Here is a 13253-nt window from a genome sequence, read left to right on the forward strand (position 1 = left end):
AGACAGCCACACCCATTCATTTATCTCGGGTCCGTGGCTGCTTTCTTGCCACGCTAGCAGAATTGAGTAGTTGCTATAGACGCTGTGTGTCCGGCCAATCCTAAAATATCTCCCTTTCGGTTGATTACTGCAAAAGTTTGAGGCCCCCTGAAGTAACAGATTTAAAATCCTTTCTCAATAAATCTTATAATATACTGCCTTTCCCAAATAATAATTAGCTGGGCAAAGTGGCTGACACGGGTAATGTCCATACTTTGGGAGACCGAAGTGAGAGAATTGCTTAAGGTCAGGCGTTGGGAGACCAGCCTGAACAACACAGACTCCATCTTTGCAAAAAATAAAATAATAATAATAATTGGAAAGACCGAAGTATAACATCTGCAAATCTAGAAATGAAAGTGATGAAAATGAGAAGAACATTTGGCTCTCCTGAGGTAGCGGGTAGGGTGAGAGCTGCAGAAACATTTTGGAGATGATATCAATCCCCGTGTAGTCATTTTAATAGAAATGAAGTGTAATTCATTAAACATTGTATCTGGAAACATTTTTTTTTTGAATTTTGTATTCAGTTGTTTAACTTGAAGTTTAAAATTTTTTTTTCTATTTTATTTTTTCATTTTAATAGAAATGAAGTGTAATTCACTAAATACTATATCTGAAAAAAATTAAAAAAAATTTTTTTTTTTTTGCTTTTATTTTATTTATTTTTTTTTTAATGGAGGAGACAGAGTTTTGCTTTGTGTTCTTCAGTAGGGTACATAGCTCACAGCAACCTCTGCCAACCCCTGGGTCCCTGGGTTTAATGGCTTCAGCCTCCCACGTAGCTGGGATTACAGGCGCCTGCCAGAACGCCCGGCAATTTTGGTTGAGACGGGGTCTCACTCTGGCTCTCCTTCTGGCTCATGCTGGTCTCGAACCTCTGAGCACAGGTGATCCACCCGCCTCGGCCTCCCACAGCGCTGGGACTACAGGCGTGAGCCACCACGCCCGGCCAACAGTCATGCTTCAGTTAGGGTCTTTAGCTTGCCCTTCCCAGTGATGTCACAACTGGTAACGTCACAACTGCCAGTAACGTCCAAGTCTTGGAATCACGTGATTCTGTCACGTGATTCTGTCGCGTGAGCCTCCCAAGTAGCTGGGAGTACAGGGGTCCGCCCCACAGGCCAGCTATTTTTTTAAAGACAGGGGTCTCACTCTGGTTCTGGTGGGTGTGGAAGTTGTGAGCTGGGGCAATACAATGAATGGCCTTGGCCTCCCAAAGTGCTAGGATTACAGCATGGGGCTAAAAAGTTATTTTTGGGGTTCCACCGAGATTCGAACTCGGATTGCTGGATTCAGAGGCCAGAGTGCTGCCATTACACCATGGAACCACTCACGTGCAAATATGCTTCCCAAGGCCTTTTCTATCTCTTAATGCCCACGTGTGCCCACCGATCACATCTCACTCAGTAGATGGCACGTGTGCTGTTGGTTTTTCATGCCTGAGACATCCCACTTAGGAAAATGGTCTCCAGTTTCATCCAAGTTGCTGCAAGAGACAGTGTTTCATTCTTTTTTAGGGTTGATTAATATCCCATGGTATATATGGCATAGTTTCAAGAGATTTGGCTTCAATCAATGATATTCTTTTTGGGGGAAGTAGAATTTCCATTTTATTTTTTCCCCAAAGGATAGTTTTTCTTCAGTCCTCAAGGACTCAACTGCTTCCATGGGCTTTGGGGGAGGTCGTGGGGCAGCATCCGCACCTCTACTTCCGGGTGGAGATGTTTGGCCCTTGCCGGCTTCCGGAGAACAGTCCCTGCCTACCCTGCTGTCTGTAGCGGATCTCACACAGTTAAGGTGGCTTCACCTAGAGCTTGGGAAGCACAGAGGCATCCGAGACACTCGCCTCCGAAATACCCCTGACAGCTGCGGCCTCCACTGGGTTCCTCTTGACCCTCGTCTTTATAGCTTTGTCTTGAGGCGTGCAGCGGGCGAGGTTCGCGCAGCCGAGGAGCTGCACATGGCCACGGGCCTTTTGGAAGGACTGTCGGTCCTTCTTTTCTTTGTCATCTTTGAAGCGAGGATGCCAAAGAACAATCAATCATCTTTTTTTTTTTTCAAACTAAAAAAGGCCATAAACTTTATTAAAAGTAAATGAAACACTAATATGTACGGATGGCCCATGGTGCCAATTTTAATCAATGATATTCTAAGTGAGGTGTCAATAGCTTTCTTCAGCTTTACAAGAAAGAAATGTTTCTATATAAAAGCTAGCAGATCAATTAGATGGAAGGGAAAAGTTATTGAGTATATAAAACAAAATACAGCCAAGTATAAAAGAAAGATGGATGATACTGCAGAGACAAGAAATTAGAATGTACCCTTTGAAACTAAATAAATGTCAGTTCTAAGAAGAAATACTATTTATTTGCCTTAAAAATTGTTCAAAAGTGGATTTATTGTTTGCTGACAAATACGAAGACAAAACACATAATATGGAAATCTGAAATTTGACCAACTGATGTTTGTGAATCTCTTTGGATTGAAAAAAACCAGCAACATTTTAAGGCAAAGAACTTCACACAAAATTTCAATAAATGATTTTCAGGATTTAGGCATGAAATGTCATGAAAATAAACGAAATGTTTAATATACAAAATTCTCAAACAGAATTATAAGAGCCAAAAAGTCTTCAAATGTCAACGCTCTAACTTTAGCAGAAGCTGAGAGAGACATCAGCATCTTGAACAACATAATACTAAAATGAATTATCTACAAATTGAGACTACAAGTTACCTAATGACTATCAAGTTCATGGTGTCACCGTTAGAAGAATTGGATGTTCTCTACATCACATCATTACTCACTCAGGGGCATTATGTGGTAGTAACAGCCCATGTCAAACTACATCAAGATTTTCTAAAAATCAACTGAAAAATTAAAATTATTAGAACTATTTGGTGAGTTATTTAATGAGCCATCTTAGGATGTGTAAGCATATAGAATTCAGAGAATGAAATGAATTCTATGTATTTCAATTTTGATTAATATATAATGTGTACCAATTCATCCAAATATCTCCCTTTCTATATATTGTATTTCTATATCCACATCTCTGTATTACACCTGTTAAATATTTTGACCATTGCCGCCAGGCACAAGTAACATTCTATACTGGTTTTCTGTCCTGAACTCACCTTTTGGATGGCACACATGAAATTGACTTCCCAGTGCTGACCTTGGCTCCAGACAAGAAGGGTTCCAGTTCTCCCTGCAGCTGGCTGCATTGCCTCAAAGTGCCTGGAGTCACACCCCTTTAATTCAGCCCAGGCCTGGGGAATCTTCCTTCCCGGGGACAGCAGTGAAGAGCACTCCCACTTCTGTTGCCTAAGTCAGTCTCAGCAGGGCCTGGGTAGTTAAGGGAAGCTTGTTCTCACCCCTTTTGCCTCTATCAAAACTTGCTTCCCAGGCGGGCATGGGGGCTCATACCTGTAATCCTAGCACTCTGGGAGGCTGAGGCAGGTGGATTGTTTGAGCTCAGGAGTTTGAGACCAGCCTGAATAAGAGGGAGACCCCATCTCTAAAAATAGCTGGGCATTGTGGTGGGCATCTGTAGTCCCAGCTACTTGGGAGGCTGAGGCAAGAGAATCGCTTAAGCCCAAAAGTTTGAGGTTGCTGTCCATGGCACTCTACCGATGGGTGACCAAGTGAAACTCTGTCTCAAAAAAAAATTATTCCTAATATTTAGGTTAATTAATGAGATCGGTGGTATTTATAGGTTCTCTGAAATATGGACTTCTGCTTAGGGTCCTTCAAATGTTACTGGCCTGTCCCTGCAGTGGGGCTCCCCGGTTAGAGCACTTCATAGGTTAATGGAGGGCCTAAGGTGTAGAAGATTAGAGTTAATTTGCAGACATTTATAGTATTCTGTTTATGCTGAATTCTGCTGGAATTGCAGACAGTCTAACTTCTTGGACTGATTCAATCTTTATTAAAAGTCTAATACAACAGGAATTTAGGCTAAAACCCAGGAATTCTGAGTTCCAGTCAGCTCCGTTACTGACTAGCTATGTGACCTCAGACAAAGTACGTAACCTATCTGGGCCTTGGTTTCTTCATTTATGAGCAAAAGGACTGTATAGCCATTGCCACCTCTAAGTCTCTAATGTCATGATTTCCTTCTTTCATAAAGACATGGTGTCTCACTAGCTGTTCCAGTTGTCCTCTAGCCTTTCTCTGCCTGGATGGGAATTAGTCCCTGATGTCCCAAAGCATCTATTATAGGTAATGAATTAACTTCTCTGTGTGGCTTGGATGAGGCCCCTGGTGAGAAAGGCTACGAGGCCTCCTAAAGATCAGGTAGGGCAGAGCCCTCCAGTTGGGGTGGCACAGAGGAATCCCCAGGATGCCAAAATGCTATGTCCCTTAGTTTTGATGTGGCTGGGGAAGTGGCCCAGTTACGCTACCATGATACATTGTTTGCTCCTGCTGTGACCTGAAAATGTGCAGTTCAGGCCACGTAAATCCTGGTCCTTACCTTGCCATGGACATGGGAACTAGAGGTGGACCAGCTGTTGAGAGGAAGGTGTGCAGGGAAGGTGTGCGGACTCTGTCCTTGTGCATTTGGGGTGCCAGATATCTGTCTTGTCTCCATACAGAATGTGGTGGCACAGAGGAATGGACTTTTATGACACATAGTTTCAGTGGGGCAGGGATCCAGGGGCAGCTTAGCTGGACCGGTTGGACTCAGGGACTCAGGAGTTTGCAGTGAGGACATGGCCCGGGATCTGCTGCATGGCTCCCTCGTGGGGCTGGTGGCAGTGCTCAGGACCTCACCCTGTACACCCAGTGGCCAGAGAGCCAGGAGAAATCAGTGTCTCTCATAACCTCAACTCCCAAGTGACAGAGTGTGACCTTGGCCACGTGCTGTTGGTCACACAGACCAGCCCTGATACCATGTAGGGGTCAACCACACAGGATGTGTCTGCCAGGAGGCAGGACCACTGGTGGGCCAGGGACAGATTCAGAGTCTACCTCATTGGCAAAATGCTGTGGATTTGGCAAATGCCAGCCCCTTGGGGAAGTGACATTTTGTTTCCTCTCTCTTCTCCCCCCATTAAAATGCTGCTTCCCTCATCTTTCCAGTGAGTTCTCTCCCTCCTCTCATTGTTTTCTTCTTAATCTCTTTCGTTCTTCCCTCCATTTTCTTTTCCTCTTTCTTTCTCTCCTATTTATTCATTTTTGAGAGAGCCTATGAGGATTTTTATTTTCCAAATGATTAAAAGGAACAAGGGTTAAAAGAATACACAAACAATAAAGTTCTCCAGCAATTTGAGACTCTGGTTCTCCCCGGCAAAGACACCACTTAGGCTGCCGAAAGACACTGTTCTTTTAAAGCAGAGGTTGCAAATTTGCCAAGAGGAGTAATATTAGCTTTTATCAATTAAGTATTTTACTGAAGGGCACATGGGGCTCTCTCAGGGGGTCCCCTGTGGAGACTTCATCATGTCTCCTTCCACTCTGGGGAAAGGATTCGCAAGGGGCCACCGTCTAGTCTGTGTTGCAGCCCTGTAGGGTGATTTGCAGCCTTTAGAAAATGTCAAAATTTCTTAAAATCCAAAAGCTTTGGAAACTGACAATGGTCTCATGGTGTCCTAATATGACACTGATAAATATTGTTCCCCCATGGATAAGTATTTAAGGTAACATGTGAGCTGGTCCCCAAATAAGCCACATTGGCATCCCCACAGAGGTCAGCAAAAATGCAGTCTCTGCAACCCCCCAGAAATTCACCAAGTCAGAAACTCTGGGGGTGGCACTGATATGCTTGCTGCATTTTAACAAGCTCAAGGCGATGCTGACACATGCTGGAAGTAGAGAAGTGTAGACCTCAGGATAGCACAAATGGAAAATGCAGGTCAGAACCTGCTATGACTAGACCTGGTTGCAGACAGGAAACCCAATTTTACCTCATTCCCCCTGCGCAGGGCCCAAACACACTAGGGACTTGACTTGTTCAAAGTCCCTTCAACAGTAATGACCAAGATTCACTTTAGGTAATGGCCTGGGTGGAGTCAAGTGGTGGCAGATGGGAGAGAAGGCTGAGGGCAATTCAAGGGACTTTGTGAAACTGGACCCACACCTTTCCCCACTCACAAAAATTGATTCAAGATGGAAAAAGGACTTAAATTTAAGGCATGAAACAATAAAAATCCTCAAAGAAAGTATAGGAAAAACACTGGAAGATACTGGCCTGGGGAAAGACTTCATGAAGAAGACTGCCGTGGCAATTGCAACAATAAGAATAAACAAATGGGACTTAAACTGAAAATCTTCTGTACAGCTGAGGAGACAACAACCAAAGCAAATAGACAAGCTACACAATGGGAAAGGATATTTGCATACTTTGAATCAGACAAAAGCTTGATAACTAGGATCTATAGAGAACTCAAATGTAAACACATGAAAAAAGCCAACAATCCCATATATCAATAGGCAGAAGAGAGGAATAGAACCTTCTCAAAAGAAGACAGACAAATGGCAAGCGAACATATGAAAAATGCTCATCGTCCCTAATTATTAGAGAAATGCAAATCAAAACCACCCTGAGATACCATCTAACCCCAGCGAGAATGGCCCATATCACAAAATCTCTAAACTGCAGATGCTGGTGTGGCTGTGGACAGAAGGGAACACTTCTACACTGCCGGTGGGACTGCAAACTAATACAACCATTTTGGAAGGAAGTATGGAGAACCCTCAAAGAACTCAAGCTAGACCTCCCATTTGATCCTGCAATCCCATTACTGGGCATCTACCTAGAAGGAAAAAAATCCTTTTACCATAAGGACACTTGCACTAGACTGTTTATTGCAGCTCAATTTACAATTGCCAAAATGTGGAAACAGCCTAAATGCCCACCTACCCAGGAATGGATTAACAAGCTGTGGTATATGTACACCATGGAATACTATTCAGCCATTAAAAAATGGAGACTTTACAGCCTTTGTTTTAACCTGGATGGAAGTGGAACACATTATTCTTAGTAAAGCATCATAAGAATGGAGAAGCATGAATCCTATGTACTCAATTTTGATATGAGGACAATTAATGACAAGGGGAGGGGGTGAGCAGAGAGAGGAAGAAAGAGGGAGGAGGGGGGAAGGGATTAGCAGAGAGAAGAAGGGAGGGAGGGGGTGGGGTCTTGGTGTGAGACACACCTTTTGGGGGCAAGACACGATTGTGAGAGGGACTTTACCTAACAAATGCAATCAGTGAAACCTGGTTTCTTGTACCCTCGATGAATCTCCAACAATAAATAAAAAAAAAAGAAGAAAGGGGGTTAGTTCCTTACCAAATTCCAAATTTTAGAGCTAACAAACTTATAAACCCAAGAACCAGCAACTGAGTAAGCAATGCTCATGTGTGCCGACAGGGGTCCCTAGTAAGCTGTAGAAACACCTCAGGTTTCTTCCATAGCAGTTGCACACACTCTACAAGCTGGAAAGGGAATTCATAGATAATACAGTGGAACCTCTGAGGTTGACCATCCAAGAGACTGTAACTGGTCAGTATATGGAGGTGGTCAACATAAGGAATTAGGCCTAGTGTACTGATACATACCTGTGGTGCATGTCCTGTCTATGAAAATGAGGTCAACTTAAGGAGGTGGTCAATTTGGGGAGGTGGTTAGTGTATAACCTTCCTATACACATCAGTTTTAGATTTTTTAAAAGACTATAATACAAGAAGACATGCAAGCCATGTATTATAAACTATTATGCATGCTTGCACACAATCACAGGAAAGCTGCAATGAAAGTAGTCAGTTGTTTGTACCTAAGCATAGAATTACTGCGGCTAGAGCAACTGCGAGGATAGACTGAATGGAGGTGTTCCATCAGTGACTCAGATAACACTAGCAGCATTGCCACTGGTGATAGGATTTGCCTGCAATGGTAACCAACTCTTGAAAAAGCCCAGAACAAAACCAATCTTTGCCCCCATCTAAGGATGAGGGAAGGCCCTAGCTGACCCAGAAAGGCAGCTGGGGCACCCACCATGACGGGAGGGGAATGTTGGAGAAGCACGTGAACTGATCAGTCACATTCACTTTCTGGCCTCTTTACCACCACCCTAAGAATCAATGATATTTTTAAACTATGCCATTTTTTATAGCTACAATGTTCTCTTTGGGCCCCAGGATAGATTTCTGAGCATGGATTGAACCCTATGGGCTGGTGCTGTGACAGCAAATAGGCCCACACTTCTGAGGGGGATGCAGTAGCAATAGGAATCCAAGCCTAAAGTGTTTGTATACTCTTGGAGCTAGCAATTTCACCTCTAGGGATTTATCTTAAAAGATAATAATTTGGATGCAGCCACAGCTACAAATATGCTCATGAAGCATGATTTTGTTACTAAAAACTCTGTATTTTCCCAACTTCATATTGACTGCAGAGAAAGAGCATCCAATTGGTCAGGTGTTCAGGCTTTTAATTCTTTGGCCAAAGAATGAAGAAGGAAGAGTTTATTCTCTAAAGCAAGGGTCCTCAAACTTTTTAAACAGGGGGCCAGTTCACTGTCCCTCAGACCATTGGAGGGCCGGACTGCGGGCCCTGGGTTGAGTTGGCTGCTAAGCAGGACAGGCAGCTGCAGCAAAAACACCCAGCGGGCTGGATAAATGTCCTCAGCGGGCTGCCCATGGGCCATAGTTTGAGGACGGCTGCTCTAAAGGATCCTTCACCCTGAACAAAGGGAGGTGTGAGAGGTTAACAGAGTTGGACACAGGATGAAGAGGTGTGTAAGCATGGACAGGGAGGCATTTTAGATGTGCAGACTCAATTTATGTACACACTTCTTCACACGCTGCACTACTGAAAATTGGGGGATTCTCACTTGTGGGAGTGATTTGAAGTATTATAATGATATGTTGAGTTCAAGGTAACTGGAGGTAGCCTGCTTTGGTGATAATTTACAAGTCTGCCAATTAAGTTTATGAACTTGCCACTGTGTGCTTAGGTGGGCAGCACTGTACAAACAACTCGCTAAGGTTCTATAACCTTGGTATATCAGTGTCTCACAGCTGTGTTTGTGTTGATGTGTGATGGTGTCTTACTGGGTGGCATTCATTATTGCTGTGTGGTATTGTGTGATATCACAAGAATGTCAGAGCTTGAATTAGAGCAATAAACATACAATTTCTTGTTAAACTTGGCAAGTGAAATCAGGGACATGGTAGTCCAAGTTTATGGGGATAATGCCCTGAAGAAAATGGCGGTATACAAATGGACTAAATGTTTTTAGTAGGGAAGAAAAAGTCTCACTGATCAAGAGAGGTCAGGGTGGCTAGTAATGAGCACAACTGACAAAAATTGCAAAAATTAGTTGAATTGTGTGTTAAAATCATTGGCTGCCTGTGAGAATCATAACAGACCAAGTAAACATTGATAGAGAAACAGAAAAATCTTAACTGAAAATCCTGGTCAACAACTCATGGCTCTTGCATCACGACAATGCACCAGGTTACATGGCCCTGTCTGTGAGGGAGTTTTCAGCCAATAATCAAATAACTGTATTAGAAGACTTTCCCTGCTGATCTGGCCCCCAGTGACTTTTTTCTTTACCTGAAGATAAAGGAAATATTGAAAGGAAGACATTTTTATGGCATTAGGCCATCAGGGGGTGACACAGTAACAGCTTTGGTGGCCATTCCAGAAAAACAGTTGCATAACTGTTTCGAAGAGTAGACTAGGCGCTGGCATCAGTGTATAGCTTCCCAAGGGGAGTTCCTCAAAGGCAACTATAGTGATATTCATCAGTGAGGCATGTGACACTTAACATACCTCAGGATGAGGGATGAGTGTGCAAACTTGTCAGACCTCATATAAGTGTGAAAATAAACAATCATCTGGTTGTCTAGTGATAAGGGATTGGGTCCTACATAAAATATTAGGAGGTAAAAATCAGATTCTTAAAAAATATTTAATCACCTATTTTGGAACACTGGGTACCTTCTAATATCTATTTAATTTTTAAAAAATGTATAAATGTGTTGGAAAAGGCTGGAAGGTGCCTTATTAACAGTGGCTATGTGGGCTATATGATTATAGAGTATTTTCATTTATTTTGGACTTATCTTTAGTTTCTATATTTCTATAATACATGAACATGTTTCTTTGATAATGAGAAGAATCCAAGTTACAAGATGAGAAAAATATTTATTAAAAAGGTCTTATTGGTGGCAGGTTCAAACCCAGCCCCGGCCAAAAACTGCAAAAACAAAAGTTCTTATCATGGCTATTTGGTAAAGTCAGTCACTGTTTCCTATATTTCATAGTACATCGTGTTGGGTAAACTTCAAGTTTAGTTTCTGGACTATTGACAAGATTTACTGATGGTTAAGTCAGTTCTGCATCAGCCGGGCCCAGTGCAATGCTACGAGCAGGGAACTTGGCCCAGTAGCACCTTTGAGCTGTAGCCACTGCTGCAAAGGCCACCAAGCACCTCTACCTCTCTGCATATTCCACTGAACACAATCTGCCTTTTGTTCGGCCTGCTTGTGTATTACCAGTGTCATGTGCTGTTCTTTATTTGGTAGAACTTGTCAGTGTTCCCAAAACGATAGCAGTTAGCCCTTAAATCTACCAAGTGCCTGACTGATTGATTCTCAAAGTGTACCTGGAAGATAGAAGTTTCTTTTTTTCTTTCTTTCTCTCTTTTAGATAGAGTCTCACTCTGTCCCCGAGGCAGAGTATTGTGGTGTCATAGCTCACAGCAACCTCAAACTCTTGGGCTCAAGTGATCCTCTTGCCTCAGCCTCCCAAGTAGCTGAGACTACAGGTGTCTGCCACAATGCCTGGCTGGTTTTTTAGAGATGGGGTCTTGCTTTTGCTCAGGCTGGTCTCGAACTCCTGAACTCAAGCAATCCACTCACTTGAGTCTCCCAGAGTACTGGGATTACAGGCATGAGCCACTGTGCCCAGTCTGGAAGATAGTTTCTAAACTTTGCTTTACTAATAAGGAGCCAAGGCACCAACAGGTTAAAAGATTAGCGTATGTGTTTACAGTCAAGGATCAGGCAAATATTACTCCATCCAATCTTCATAACAGTCCTATGAGATAACTGTTATTATTGTGCTGAGTTTAAAGATGAGAACACAGAAGCACAGAGAGCTTAGGCAACCTGCCCAAGGTCACACAGCTTGTGGCTGAGCCAGGATTTGAGACCAGGCAGATTGGTTCCAGAGTTCAGATGCTAGATTGCCTCTCTGTAGGCTTGCTCTTAGGTTTCCACAGGCTGCTTCTGTCAGCTACAGAAAATGATTGATAGTGACTTCAGGGCAGACTCTTCAGCTGTGGGCTGCGTGATGAGAAAGTGGGGCCAGACTTAGAAGGACTGTGATATGATGCAATCAGTGCTCTGACTGAACACCAGCCAGGGTGATGCAACCCACGGATGGAAGGAAAGGTTGTAACCTCGCTCTTGGCAGGGCACACAGAATCAGTCACAGGTGGTGCCATGTCTGAAATGCAGATATAGCGACCGACCCTAGCATTTCATGCTTGTATTCTCTCTGGCTTGAGCATACCCAGATTTCAATAGGCAAGTGTTCAGAACCCATTTTTCCCACATTTCCACATTGGCTAATCGAAATGAGCATATCCACTGTTGTTTCCACATATGGATCCAGGACCTCTGTGCTTTCCTGAAAAGACACTGGGGCCTCTTCTTGTTCATTTCCTTGGGGGGCCCATCAAGAAAGGGTACAGTTCCTCTTCCATATTTACAAAATGCAAAGGAAATTTTAAAATCCTTGTTTGGCTTCCCACTGTTCTTAGGAAAAATGTCTAAATCCTGATGAGGTCTAACAGGACCAGGCTGATCTCCTGGCAACCTTGTCTCCATTTCTCAAGAACATCTTCCTTGTCCTGTGCCTTGGGCTGTGGCTCACACGTTCCCTCCTCCTGCCACTGCCTTTGTTCAGCCAGTGCTACTCAGCTCTCAGATCCCATCTAAAAGGTCTCTTCCTCAGTGCTGTGGTCTGAATGTGCCCCTCAAAATTCACATGTTGCAACTCCCAAGTTGATGGTATTATGAGGTGAGGCCTTTGGGAGGTGATGAGGTCATGAGGACAGAGCCCTCGTGAATGGGGATGGCACCTTCATGAAAGAGGATAGAGGGGGCTCCTAGGCCCTTCTCTGCCTTTCCTTCCTCCATGTGAAGGCGCAGCAAGAGGGCTCTCGCCAGGCACTGAATGCCAATGCCTAGATCTTGGACTTCTCAGCCACCAGAAATGTAAGAAATAAATGTCTGTTGTTTGTAAATTACTCAGTCTCAGGCATTTTGTTACAGCAGCTGGTGTTACCATCACCCCAGCCCCCTTCCCTTATACTCCTCACAACTGAAATGTGTTAACAGTGTGGTTAATTCCATATGTCATCAGCTAAATCTCTGTCACTCCCTCCCCCCACTTGCCAGACCACAGGCTCCAGGACAGCATAGAGACCATGTCTATTATGCCACTGACACCTATAACTCCAGAGCCTGGCTCCTACCAGGTGTTCTATATATATCATGTAACGAATGAATGAAAGTTAATAAATGTTTGCAATTGCCTGCCAAGCAAGTCCCCCAGCAGCTTTTATGTGCTGTGTGTAGCAAATGCCAAGAAATTGGAATGTAAAAAGAAGTAGTCCAATGTTTGATATTTTATCCCTGATGTCTCGCATCCAGACTGCTTTTTTTTTTTTTTTTTTTGAGACAGAGCCTTAAGCTGTCACCCTGGGTAGAGTGCTGTGGCCTCACAGCTCACAGCAACCTCCAACTCCTAGGCTCAAGCAAGTCTCCTGCCTCCGCCTCCCAAGCAGCTGGGACCACAGGCTCCCGCCACAACGCCTGGCTATTTTTTTGGTTGCAGCCATCATTGTTTGGCGGGCCCGGGCTGGATTGGAGCCTGCCAGCTTAGGTGTATGTGGCTGGTGCCTTAGCCACTTGAGCCACAGGCGCCGAGCCCAGACTGCTTTTTGAATAAAGTTTCAAATGGACGCAAAAGTAGAGAGAAGACTACTGTGAACTTCTTCATAGATATCACAGTGCTTTAACAAAAATTAACTCCAGGCCCATCTTCTTACCTCTCTCTCTATATATACATCCTACAAATGCCTTCCCTATCAGCCATATTACTGATTATTAAAATCACTTGGCTACCATTTGCACACCTAGAAAATTCTTTAATATCATCAAACATCCAGTCATTGTTTAAACTGCCC

The 13253-nt window shown here is 43.6% G+C and overlaps 1 long non-coding RNA gene and 1 other non-coding gene across 3 annotated transcripts in view; both read right to left on the minus strand.

Moving 5' to 3' along the window:
- LOC111725983 overlaps positions 1 to 13253 on the minus strand; it is a 102499-nt gene that overhangs the window by 86527 nt on the left and 2719 nt on the right. The window lies entirely within an intron of this gene.
- Positions 1300 to 1370, minus strand: TRNAQ-CUG. The gene has a single exon. It is a non-coding gene; the product is annotated as a tRNA-Gln (tRNA).

Source organism: Otolemur garnettii, unplaced genomic scaffold (assembly GCF_000181295.1).
Source record: "Otolemur garnettii isolate 467f Iridium unplaced genomic scaffold, OtoGar3 scaffold00051, whole genome shotgun sequence".
In the NCBI taxonomy this organism is placed as follows: Eukaryota; Metazoa; Chordata; class Mammalia; order Primates; family Galagidae; genus Otolemur; species Otolemur garnettii.